This window comes from Psammomys obesus, unplaced genomic scaffold (genome assembly GCF_907164565.1).
Source record: "Psammomys obesus unplaced genomic scaffold, mPsaObe1.curated_primary_1811, whole genome shotgun sequence".
NCBI lineage: Eukaryota > Metazoa > Chordata > Mammalia > Rodentia > Muridae > Psammomys > Psammomys obesus.
Window position 1 is genome coordinate 43,846,216 of NW_026592118.1, and position 12,644 is coordinate 43,858,859.

Consider the following 12,644-nt stretch of genomic DNA (forward strand, 5'->3'; position numbering starts at 1 on the left):
TAGGACAGAGAATCGATTTCTTAAACCTCCCAGGCCATCAAAAAGAGTACTGTTAACAGCTGAACTGTCCAGAAATACAGAAACTGGCCTGGCGCCTTGTTTTTTCCACCTTTCGTGGTTTTGGATTTTTCAGGGACAGATAACCATGGAGAATATCCATGGGTACTGAGCTCTCTCTCCTGCCCTGGCTCCCAAGTTGAACAAAACCTGAACTGAGGGCAGATTCCCTATAAGGTTGATGGGAAACAGCGTATGTATGTGCTGTTTTCCTGGCCAGAATTTCACCAATGATAGAGGAAACTACTATCACACTGAAGAAAAACTTTTATTCTATAAAACACAATTTTACTCTACTCTCTGCATTCATATATACAGCTGCTCTTTATCAGAAAGACGGGCAGACTGGGAACAATGAGGAAAAATGCCTTTGCAAATTAACTTAGCCACAAGCAGATTTCAAGCGTTAGAGAATTCATTTAAATTTCTTTCTTCCCAATTCTCTTAGTTTTAAAATGAACATGAGGTAAATGTAAATGATTTATCACAAAGTAGTGTGTAATTTATGATCCATAATGAACGCCAGAATTATTAACAGATCATAAAAATTCTACCACGTATTTGAACACAGCTTATTCTGAATAGCTTAAATAAGAGCTGTTCAGAATGAAAACACTAAGTACCTCTAACATTCCCAAATTCGAATTCAGCATAATTTTAAGTGTATCTATTTTTTGAAATTTTTACTGTAATTTGTATCCTGCTTAGTTTTCTTATAGATATACTTTCTGCACTTTTCTAAGTATTTACCTTAAATAATTTGTTACTGCTATGACAAGTTGTGATAGAATTTCCAAAAACCAAAGAAAGAAAATAGATCTGTTGGCTCCTCCCCTTGAAACACATTGCATGTCATTGATGCAAACTGACAAATATGAGAAACTAAAACATGAATAAGCAGTAAAAAAAAAAAAAATGGAATGTATAAATCCTGTTTCTCTCATGATGGGTTTCCATCCTCCAACAAAGAGATAAAAATCGTGCTAGAGTTTTTAAAGAACACCATTTCTTCAAGCCATGCTAATAATTTAAAATTATACATAACATTAAATAAACTATTGCAGGAAATGTCAGGCTGCCCTTAAAGAAGCCTTACCTGAAGAAGTTCATGCATCGTTAACCTTACTAGAAAGCTTCCTAGGGCTTCTGTTTACAGAAAGAAATGGAGGTTTGGTTTCGTTTCTTTAACAGAATTATCAGTCTCACTAATAACTGGAAATCACTTCTTGCTGCAGGTGAGTGTGAATGGTCCAGAACAAGAATGATTGCTAGTGTGGCAGTTCACAGACTTCTTTTGTGCCTTAGTACCACTTTGGGGTCTTTAGAAATTTAGAGCCTGAGCTCCACTCCCTCCCACCTAGCCAATGGGATCATAATCCCACCAAAATTAATTGTGTTATTCTCACTAGGGTAGGGAGACAGACATATGCCTATGTTACCTTGCCGTTTTTATTGAAGCTGAAGGTGGGCACATTCAGAAACTACCAGGGGCTCAGCATATGGTTCAGGTTTCATGGCTTATATTAAGAGCAGGCACTCTGCATCCGTTTTAACTCTCCACTAAGCCCTTTAAAACTTTATTTGCATGCCTACTAGAACTGCTGTGGAGAAAAATTTATCTCTGAAAATTCTGATGTATATATTCATTATTTTGTGCTATTGCTTTCCCAAATGGCAGGAGTGTATTTATCCCTCATGAAAATCACAACATCTGGAACCACACCCAATGGCACATTTACAACCGTTTACCCTCGTGGTATGTTACCACATGGGTAAACTCAATCAGAACGGTGAGCAGCCTAACTCTTGGTGTTTTAAGGTGTGATATCAGAAAATTCTTCAAACATATCGCAATGAGTACATCTCTAATGACTTCAAGTTATGTTTTTTTTTTTAAATAAAAACCTATGATGACTTACTAGTTATAACAACCCTGTATCTCTTCCCTTCCCCAGTTTTTGTGTGTGATGTGCATGTGTATGCGTGCATGGGTTTACATGAGTGGAGTTGTACTTAGCGGGAAGCCATGAATGTGTGCATGAGAAGGCACAATTTTGATGCTGGAGTTATGTTTGTTAATTTTTTTTTTACCATATTCATTGAGGCGGGATTTCTCAATCAAACCCAGAAATTAATGCTGTCTTATCTTTCTGCTTTGCTTGGGCATTGTTTGTCTCTACCTTTCAAAACTGTCATTTTAGCTGAGCAGCCATATCTATATAAGTGCTGTTTACATGAGCATCTAGGAATCTGAACTCTGGTCCTCACTCAAGCATGCTTTAAATGCTTAACCACCTCCACAGTCCAACCTGTGGCTATCATTTCTCATCATGTATTAATTTAAATGTTATCTATTGCTAAGAGATAATAGTTTTATATTTCTATGCTTCATAAATATAGTTGATTGGTAACCAACAGCTCAAGAAAACTTAAAGAGAAGGTAAGGAAAATGACATTTGTTTATAAAGTCATTTTCTGAAGTAAGGCAAATGTGACACAGGGGGATTTTCCTCTCTTACTTGACAGTTTGGAAGATGTTTATGGCTACACTCTTTTCTTGAGAGGACCATACCTGTTCTTTAGAGGCACCTCACTGGGACCTTCTTGAGTTACGGTGATCTGAGTATGCCAGTGATCCTATCTCACTATATGGGTGTATTTGCTTATAGAAGCATATATCATGTGCTATCAGTCTCCAGGGGTCACCCAAGCTATCGGCACAACATCATCTCCACTCTTTGCATTGATACTCAATCCTTCTCATGCTCTCAGAGTCTCTGATCTTCTGCTCTGGGTCAGTATCCTCCTTTTAGGTGAGTTGTGGTCTCCCTTTCATGAGAGGTCACACTATAGATGGCTAACAGTATAACTGCCACTGGATACTCAGAATGTACGCTACAGTTCAGAATATCTAGACTCAAGAGGCTTCTTGCTTAAGCTTCCTAAGTAACTGTGACAACAAACAATGATCATTCACCCCCATCTCTGAGTTTACAAAGTGGTTATACCACAGTGTGTGTTCCTCAGAAAGGAGGCAGGGATTTCGACCAATGACTTTCTTTGTAAATATTGTGTATGCACAGAAATTATTTTCATATAATGAGAGGCCTTATATTTATTTCCCCATGCATTTGCTTTGAATAAAACAAAAATAAATTGCCTTCTAATATTCTGTTTATGTTCTGTCTCCACTTTACAAGCTAAGTGAGCACTCACACTCACTCATAGTTTGTATGAGTTTCTGGGGATCTGAACACTTTCTGATACATGTCAAAATATTAACAACAACAACAATACAGAGATAGACAGACAGAAAAAAGACAACATGTACATTACATATAAAATAATTAAATGCTGTAAATATAAAGCCTATTAAAATTTCATTAGTATCTAGGGTCAAGAAGGTAATCATATAATAAAAAGGTATGCATATCTTCTGACTGTAAAGAAAATCAAATTATATTGTTTACAAGAAATGAAATAAACTGGAAATAAGCACATTAAAATTAATTCAGTCTCAAAAAACTAATATTGTATGTCTTCTCCCATTTGTGGTTCCTAGACTTTATTTAGGCACATAAAATTAGGTATGTGTTTATGACATGAAGGCAGATGTAGAACTTTCTAGATTAATAACAGAACTAGTGGAATGGGGAAGATTGATAAATGAGGTAGCAGATGGAGAAAAGTACTCAACATACAACATATACTTGTATGAAATGAAACAATAAACAAACCAAAATATTGAAAAGATAATGTATACTATATTAAGGAAGTAAGATGAAAGAATAGAACATTTTTAGCAGAAGTTGAAATATCAGAGAGATATCAGACTTGAGATAGCATTTAAATTGAATCTTAGAGAATTTATGCATGTATTTCTTTCTGGCAAATTCTATCTCCAACTGCTAAAAACATATTTTACAATCATACTGCTCTTCATTGCTTCCTTTTAATGGACCCATAAAAAGTAATAGCTTTGGATAAACAAAGGTAAGTTTAATTAAAATGGCATTTGAAGATATGGTCACTTATATTTCTTTTTAAAAGTAGTTTATAATAAAATATAACTGTTACACATGAACAATTGAAGAATTAAATGCTCATCATTAGTTGAATATGTTGAATACGACATCATTGTGTTTTTTAAAAGTATTTCTTCTGGTTTAATTTAATTGCTGCCAACCATGTCATCAGATTCAACTCTTTGGCATCTTTATCATGATGGTCATGTTTGATTCTTTAGAACACAAAAGCTAAATATTTCTTTGTGATTTGTTACCAAATATAAAAGAAAACTTGAGTGTGGCAAACCATAAGAATTATTATAATAGTAATAAGAATTATTTGCCTTGATGGAAGATTTACTTTGGGTGGGAACTATCTTAAAAACAGTGCTGTCCTCTGATGCCTATGTAACCCTTGGAAGCTAGAGAATGTAACGCTTGCTAGTACATTTGCAGATAAATAGATGGAAGATCTCAAGCATTGTCATTTCCCAAGTCATAGGCAATGCATGCTCGAGTTCCAGCAGAGACAGCCTAAATTCTGTACAGTACTATTAACTAAAACTCTGTCTTATTTCTGTCTATAACACAAATAGCCCTGTTAAATGATTCTTACACATTTATTTGCATACGCCTGCTGGTTATCGTGGATTAGATTTGGAGACATTTGAATCCTAAGAGATACTTTGTCTACAATAGTCTCCTATGAGTTATATATTATGCTAAAAGGTATGACATACATGTGATATCCCAGTCTGCACCAAGAAGTAAAAGTTGCATTTATTAAAAAGTCACTTATTTTTTCATTAAAAACACATAAATTTTACCTGCCTCCACTATAAGTGAGTGACTGAATGGATGGCCTATGGCATGAAAGGTTCAACGAACTTAGCAGTCCATAAATACCATGAGACTGGATTTGTATGCATGCTTAGATATTCCAACAATTACAGATAATCTTTGATTTGGTTTAATCACTTCTTCAATGGAACAAAAACCCCTGCTCCATTTTAAAGCAGATAGATGTCGACATGCTGTGTGACTCCCTTCTCATACATCTAGAGAATAACATTTTTAACCTACTACTCTGCAAACTGTGAGCAAGGTGAGAACTGTCCCTAAAACAACAAAAGGACCATGTTGTGTATTAGAAATGACAGCAGAGTGTTTAAAACAAAAGGCAAAGCAGCTGATGTGTGGCGGAGAAGTAAGAAATTTTACTTCAAGTACAGCTTCTATCTATAGAAGTTAAATTGTTCCCTGATCATGTGATTGATTCTTTTTCACTTGGAAGAACTTTACAAGACCCACAGGAATGGCTATGAGATTGCTTCTCTTACTAAAATCAAAACACCAGGAATTAAGATCCTACCCACTGGCAAAATAAATAGTTTAATCGACTATATATCCATATCAGTGCTGAAGCTGTAAGCTGTCATTGATAACAGCGCTATTTAAAACTTTAATTTTAACACTACTCATAGCTATGCATTTCAAATCAGACAACCAAGAAACTCTCATTCCTGTGTCATTAAACACAAATTCAATTCTGGAAAATATACTGGTATCATTTTACTGTTCTGAAGTACTTTAGGTTGGGTATAATATTATCAGTTCTGGGTTTCATGCTTTCTCATCTTCCTGGCATGTACTATTTGGTGACTCTTCTATTAAAATGATGCCATCAGAGAATGATGCTATGTATGTTTATAAATTCCTAACAAAATTGTTGTTGCATTTGTACAATACTTTTAATAAGATATAAAGCAGATACATTTTTAAGGAAAAAATTGAATAAGGTAGAGAAATACACATCAGCTGCAGAAAACTTTTTGATTTATGTTTTTTGTTTTTGGATTGTACTATAATTACATCATCTCGTGAATCACTTTCCTTCCTCTATATTCTCCCTCTATATCCCTCCTTGGTCTTTCTCAAAGTAATAGCCTCTCTTCTCGTGTATATATACATGTATATATACATGTATATATACATGTATATATTACCCCCCCACATATATATACAAATATATGTTAAGTCACACACACAAATACAACCTGCTCATTCTGTACATTGTGTATGTTTTCAGGCCTGACCATTAGAAAACCATTCATAACGGTAATTTACCAAAATAGTTTATCAATCTCCTGAGCACAAGCCCTAAAAACAGACAACCGGAGTTGTGTATAAGCGACTCTTTGAAGCCTACATTGAAAAGCAGCAAGTGAACGTGCTCCAGAGGTTCTGCACTAGAGAAACATTCGCTGAAGGAATGCCACTCACATGATCATGTGCTTGATTAAATGTCCATTTTATTGTCCTCCCAAAAGCATCTGTCAGATGCTGTGGAGTATGAGCACCATTGTGTGTTGATAGTTGTTACTGATACCAGTATAACAGAAGGCAAAGCTCTACTTTTTGTGTGTATAAAAAGACTACTGGGACAAAGACAAGGAATTCTCACCAAGGAATCTGTTTAGGTTCACACTGACCAGCATCTGATTTGAATTTTTGAATATGCTTTTCTGTTGTTGAAGGTGTGAAAATGAGCTGTAGTGTGAAATACACAACCTTTAGATAGAGCTTTCAAAAGCAGAAATGTGAAATATGAGAGCAGAAATGTGTATCCTTCTGCTATGCTCGGTGCTGAATGATGGAAGGAAGAGTTGGCTATTTAAATGGATTTGGCCCCTTCCTCAATAAGCTGACACTTATTTGAACTTCCCAGAGTGGGTCATTCCAAATTTCAGATGTTCCTCTCCACATTGCAGAGGCACACAGAAGTGGAGGGCAAAATAATGTTTATTTTTAGACTAGGTCTGGGCACATCTGTTCCAGTCAGAATCTCTGCGAGAAAATAAAATGAACTGTATATAAAGGGACAGGCAGGATGTAACTGTTACGCCCAGCAAATTCATATCTGGCTCAGCGCCTGTAACAATCACTTTACAGATACTAGAAAATGACATTTCAAGTTGAATCAGCCAAAATGTCAGAATTTTAAGTCACCAAGGAGAAGAAATTAAAGAAATAAATACAACTGCAGAAATGCGAATATTCCATTGGTGAGAGGCAGAAACTGCTTTAGATACTTTTCTTGATGGATCCCAAACTGACATCTGGTGCCATGTATTTCAGAGAGATCAGCAATGACACAAATTCACAAACCCAGTCTAACTTGTCTGGTGTGTATGGGCATCAACTATCACTTTGAAGAGGTGAGAAAGACTTGCAAGTGAACATAATAATATGTGTCTTCATAACAGACTCAGAGAAAAAAAAAATCATGTTTTTCCTACTAATTTATTTTTAAGTACCTGTTTCTCTGGCATTTGGAGTCATGAGGGTATTTCATTTCATCAGCCACTTCAAACAGCTTTAATCTATCCCTGGACTTGTTTAGGGTCGAGGATGCCAGATGATGATGATGACAACAGCTGCTATTGATATTAAAGCTTTTGAAAACACAGAACTTCCTTTTCATCAAAGTAGATGCTGAGTATATATCCTTCATATATGTTTCAGTGGTTCTCAGTGACAGAGAGTCAGTGGTTAAGGGCACTGACTGCTTTTGCAGAAGACCTGGGTTCTAGTCACTGCACCCACAGTATTTAACAACTATTCAGCTGTCTGAAATTCCAGTTCCAAGGGATCAGATGTCTCCTGATGGTCTCCACAAACACTGTCTATGCACTTGAGGTGCATAGAAATATATGCAGAGAAAACTAATACAAATGAAATAGAAATAATTAAGTCTTAGAAGAGAAACAATTCTCAATAACCAAAATAACTTTCATTCAGTAATTGCAATTATTTCAACTAAAATTTGAGGGCAGAGAAAACTTTCTAAGTGACTAAACGTACACCAGTGAGTTGACTTCTCATAGATCATATAAATGCCTTTCTTACAAATTGTAGGCAGCTAAATTGGCAAATTTAGGACAAATTAACCAGTAATTTAAAAGTATCTTTTTAAAGCAGATTTTGGAAAAAAGCAACTTACAGCCTGAAAACAAAGAATACAGATAGAGAAAATCAGTAACCAAATTAACTGAAAAATAAAGGCTTGGTTGTACATGCCTTTATTCTCAGCACTCAGGAGACAAACACAGTTGGATCTCTGTTAGTTTGAGGCTATCCTGGCCTGCAAAGTAAGTTCCAGGCAAATCAAAGCTACACAATAAGACCCTGTCTTTAAAATAAAATAAAATAGAATACGTAGTTTCTTGTTACATTATTGTTTTCACTAAATAACTTGCCAGTCATTTAGGTAACTGATACAGGGAAAATATTAAAATGTTCAAAGTAGAGGTCTATAATTGTTGTGGTTACTCACACAGTAAAACGGCATTTTCTTCTGAACTGCTATGTTTCAGCCACTTATCAATGATTAGTGACTTCCCCTCAGTAGACCTTATCCATGTTCAAAAGAATCCAACAATTGAGTGAGAAGCCGTACTGAGTCCTCACTACCCATGTATGGTGCCTAATCTAAGTTATCAGCCTGACTGCATCTGGAATTAACTGTCGTTAGACGGCCATTATTGGACTACCTGGACCATTGCCTTTGAACCAGTCTGAAAATTTCCCTTATTTCGGGTCTATTCCTTTAGAGAAACCTGTGCAAAGCAGAACTTGAGCTTCTTAGTCGGTTGATTAGCAAGTATACTCTCAAGGTGAAAAATGACCCCTTGGCCCTGACTGCAATATGACCTCTTGAATATTTTCTCTTTTGATTACGTTTCTCTTACGACTGTACAAACTGATACCAAAATGTCACACACAAAATGATCTCACTGCGCAGACCTAGATCACATAGTTGTAGAATTTGTGTCTTTGAATGCAACTGAGATGAACTGCTACGTTCATGTCAAGAATTTGTTCTACCTCTTTGACACAGTCCTAGCTCTAAACTGGGGTTTTCAGAAAGATTACTTAGATAAAAATACACACAATATATTGCCTGGAAATAATATTTCTCCAGAAAAATATTAGATTGGTGGAGTCAGGAGCTTAGTATATCCTTTCTAAATATTTTAAACAAAATTGGTAAATTGAATAAAATTGTTCAAAATTGTATTGTAAAGATTTTTGAAATTGATCAAAGGTCCATAAAAATTAAAAGAAATTTTTTAAAGGGATATTGAGTCTGAGATATCATTAACTCAACAATAACAATAATAAAACAATAATAGAAACTTACTGAGGTTTGGCCCAAAGCTATTCCACAAATTATAACTCTTCTACTTCAGAGTCATAGTTATATTAGTTGGCAAGACAACACAACATTATTAACATGCAAATACTTGTCACGTTAATGGAAATATGACATCACAAATTCCAGTTCGATTTTTAACAGAAATTGATATGTTAATTTTTAAATTAACAAAAATGCAAAGGTCCAGATTAGTTTATTTAAAACTTCCTACATTTCCACTCTCACCAAGACATTCTGATACTGTCAAGAATGCGCATATAAATCACTTGACTAGTAAAGAAAGTCCATGAATTGCTTACTGCTTCTGTGTTGAGTTACTCTTAGTCAAGGATGAAAAGATATTTCCAACCAGAATGAATATTTTCAACAAATTGTGTTGTAAGAACTGGATATTCACTTGCATAAGAATAAAGTTATATTTCCTCTTATGCCTTCTGCAGGACTGATCTTAGGATCAAGTAGACAGCATGGTTGCTGAAATACTTGTTGTATAGGCAGGACAGTGCTCTGCATGATGGTGTACACTTGTCACCTGGAGCTGGGGAGACATGGATTTCGGGGTTGGCTGGCCAGCTAGCCTGGCCTGTTCAGTGGGTAGTAGGCCAAGTAAGAGTCCTTGTCTCAACAAACAAGGTGGTTGGTGGCTGAACATAACACCTCACTTAGGCTAAACCACACACACACACACAAACAAACACAAGATCATATATAAAAAAATAGAGAGAGAGACCAAGGCTATTAAATTAATTAATTTTTACAACATAATATTTTTATTGATTATTTGGGAGTTTCATAATATGCATCTCAAACACACATACTCCCAAACTGGAAACTGTCTAAACTTCTAAGTGGATTTACAAAAAATGGTTATCATGCAGTGGGATACTGTGCTCTCTCGCACAAACTATAGAGTGAAATGGCTGATATTTTATAGTTTGTAATTTGTACCTCCTAAGAAAGTTTAAGAATACCTTGTCCTGATTTTTTAAATAATTGTTTTTCTTTCTCAGACTTGATGATGGATATAAATTCATTGAGCATTTTGGGTGGTATACCAAGAACATTGTTTTTCCTTTTTGCTCTCCATCTGACAATTCCTACCACAACCTTCTGGATGTCTCTGCTTTTCAAAATGGTTATCATGGGTAGTGCTCTATCAGTCTCTATCTGACAGTCTGTATATCATCAATTTATCTTTTGGAAAAGTTTTTTTTTTTTTTAAACTTTCAGATGAGACCTAGAGCACAAAGCACAAGAATAGCTAAGTCCAAATAAAGTACAAAATAGCTAAGCCAAAGTAAAATAGCTAAGCCAAGTCCAAATAAAATACAAAAGGAGACGTTTTATTTTTTCTCACATGAACACAGGAAATTTCCTCCTTTGGGACTCAAGGTACACTGCAGAAGATGAAGCAGAAAAAATATAAGAACCACAGGTTTTCGAAGGCACCAAGAAAACAAAGGTATTTAAATCAACTTCATCAAAGCTCCTGTGAACTCACAGAGAAGGTGGCAGCGTGCATAGGGCCTACATGGGTCTGTATCAGGTTCTTTGTGCACGAATTATTGCTTCCAGTTTAGTGCTTTTACGGGATTCCTGAGTGTGTCAATGGGTGGCTCCCTGTTTCTTGTGCCTTGTCATGGACTCTTTTCCTTTTGTTTCTCTGTTTTGTCTGATTCTGGTGTGATAAGTTTTGTTTCATATTATTTTATTATTATAAAGTTTTATTTTAATAAAATACCATGTTATTATTCCTTAGAAGCTTGCCTTTTTGTCTAATGGGAGGCAGAGGGAGGCCTTCTATAGGATGAGAAATGGGAAAAAACTGTGGAGAGTAAAGGGAGAAGAAAGCATAATCAAGTTATATTTTGTGGAAAATGCTTATTTTAAATACGAAAAAAAAAAGTGAAGTGCTCACCATGTGAAGTACTCCATTTGTGTAGGGATCAGATCATGTTTTCCTAATAAGAATTCCAAGTTATGTAGAAATGGGTAATCTTCAAGTTCTCTGAGGAACTTGGAGTGAATGTAGTAGCATAGCAGGCATTTTGGTTATTTTAATAAAAGTGAGAAGCATAATGACTCTGGCGTTCAACCTCATATTATACAACTGTGATAAAAATTTCTCGCTCTTATTTCAGCTTTCTTTTGTTTTTATATATACCTTTTGCCAACTGAAGTCTTACTTTGTGTGTGTGTGTATGTGTGTGTGTGTGTGTGTACATCCAAATGTTATAGCCTGTGGTATTTGTCTTCATTTTGTTTGAAGTTCAAAGCAGTGCTAGCTTCTGGGTTTGGATTGTGAGCAAATGAATTGGGTTTGCTTCTAGCAAAACAGTTCTGGAACAGGGCTCTGTGCAATAAGACTGTCCTCTCTGCCTTGTCTGTTCTTTTTGTTGTCTGTTTCATTATGTATGAGGACGTGTCCCACCTTTGTTAACCAGTCTGCTTACTCTTGCTAAATATCACCTTCTTAAAGGGCTTTTGGAATTGAAAACAACCTGAAGCTCTGCTGAGATTTGTGACTGTCATCCTTCTGGCTGGAATTGCTCAAAGCTTGTGTAACAGTAGCGAGAATGCATCCGTAATAGCTGTCAGCAGAATGGTCATTAAGCGCAGGCTGCAGTCAAGATTCCTGTGCCAGATGGCACCTCAGGAACACTAGACAGAGCATTTGAAGCTGCCAAGATTTGTGCTGTGCCCTTTTAACTTAGTGCTGGTGGAAAGATAAAGCAGGCTATCTCAAAACTCAACTCCTAGGGCTAGATTTCCAGACCTGGGTCTTTGTTCACATACAAAAACAAGTCAGTCTTTCTGCTTAGGAATAAATATTGCTCCTAATACTATATTATATGAAGCACTAATTAGTTTCTTAAAGCATAGTTATTATGCTCCTATAATGAAAGGTGGGCCTTTTTTCTATCTTTTGTGTCACTTTTAAAAGATCCTTTAAATAACATTTTTGACTGAAATATTTTTGTTTCAAAATTTTGCTTTCTCTTTTTGTATCTGGAAGTTGTGAATGGCATGCATCTATAAGCTAATCTTCCATCAGTACACTGTGACATATTTCAGGAGCCTTTATTTTACATGTAATTGTCATGCTTTAGAATTCCAATATTACATATTTAAATTAGGGTCTTTTCTAAAATATTATTCTTGAATTAGAATTAAAAATTTCTTAATGTATGCAACTGTCTGAGTTTTATTTATTAACTACTTGAAATACATTATGAAAACAACCAGGGGAAACATCTTTTGTAAAATATTAATTTTAGCTCTATCTACTTATGAATTCCTCCCAATATGTTTTACAATATTTTTTTCTTAAGACAAGAGCTTATTGGGAGAATGATAGCTAT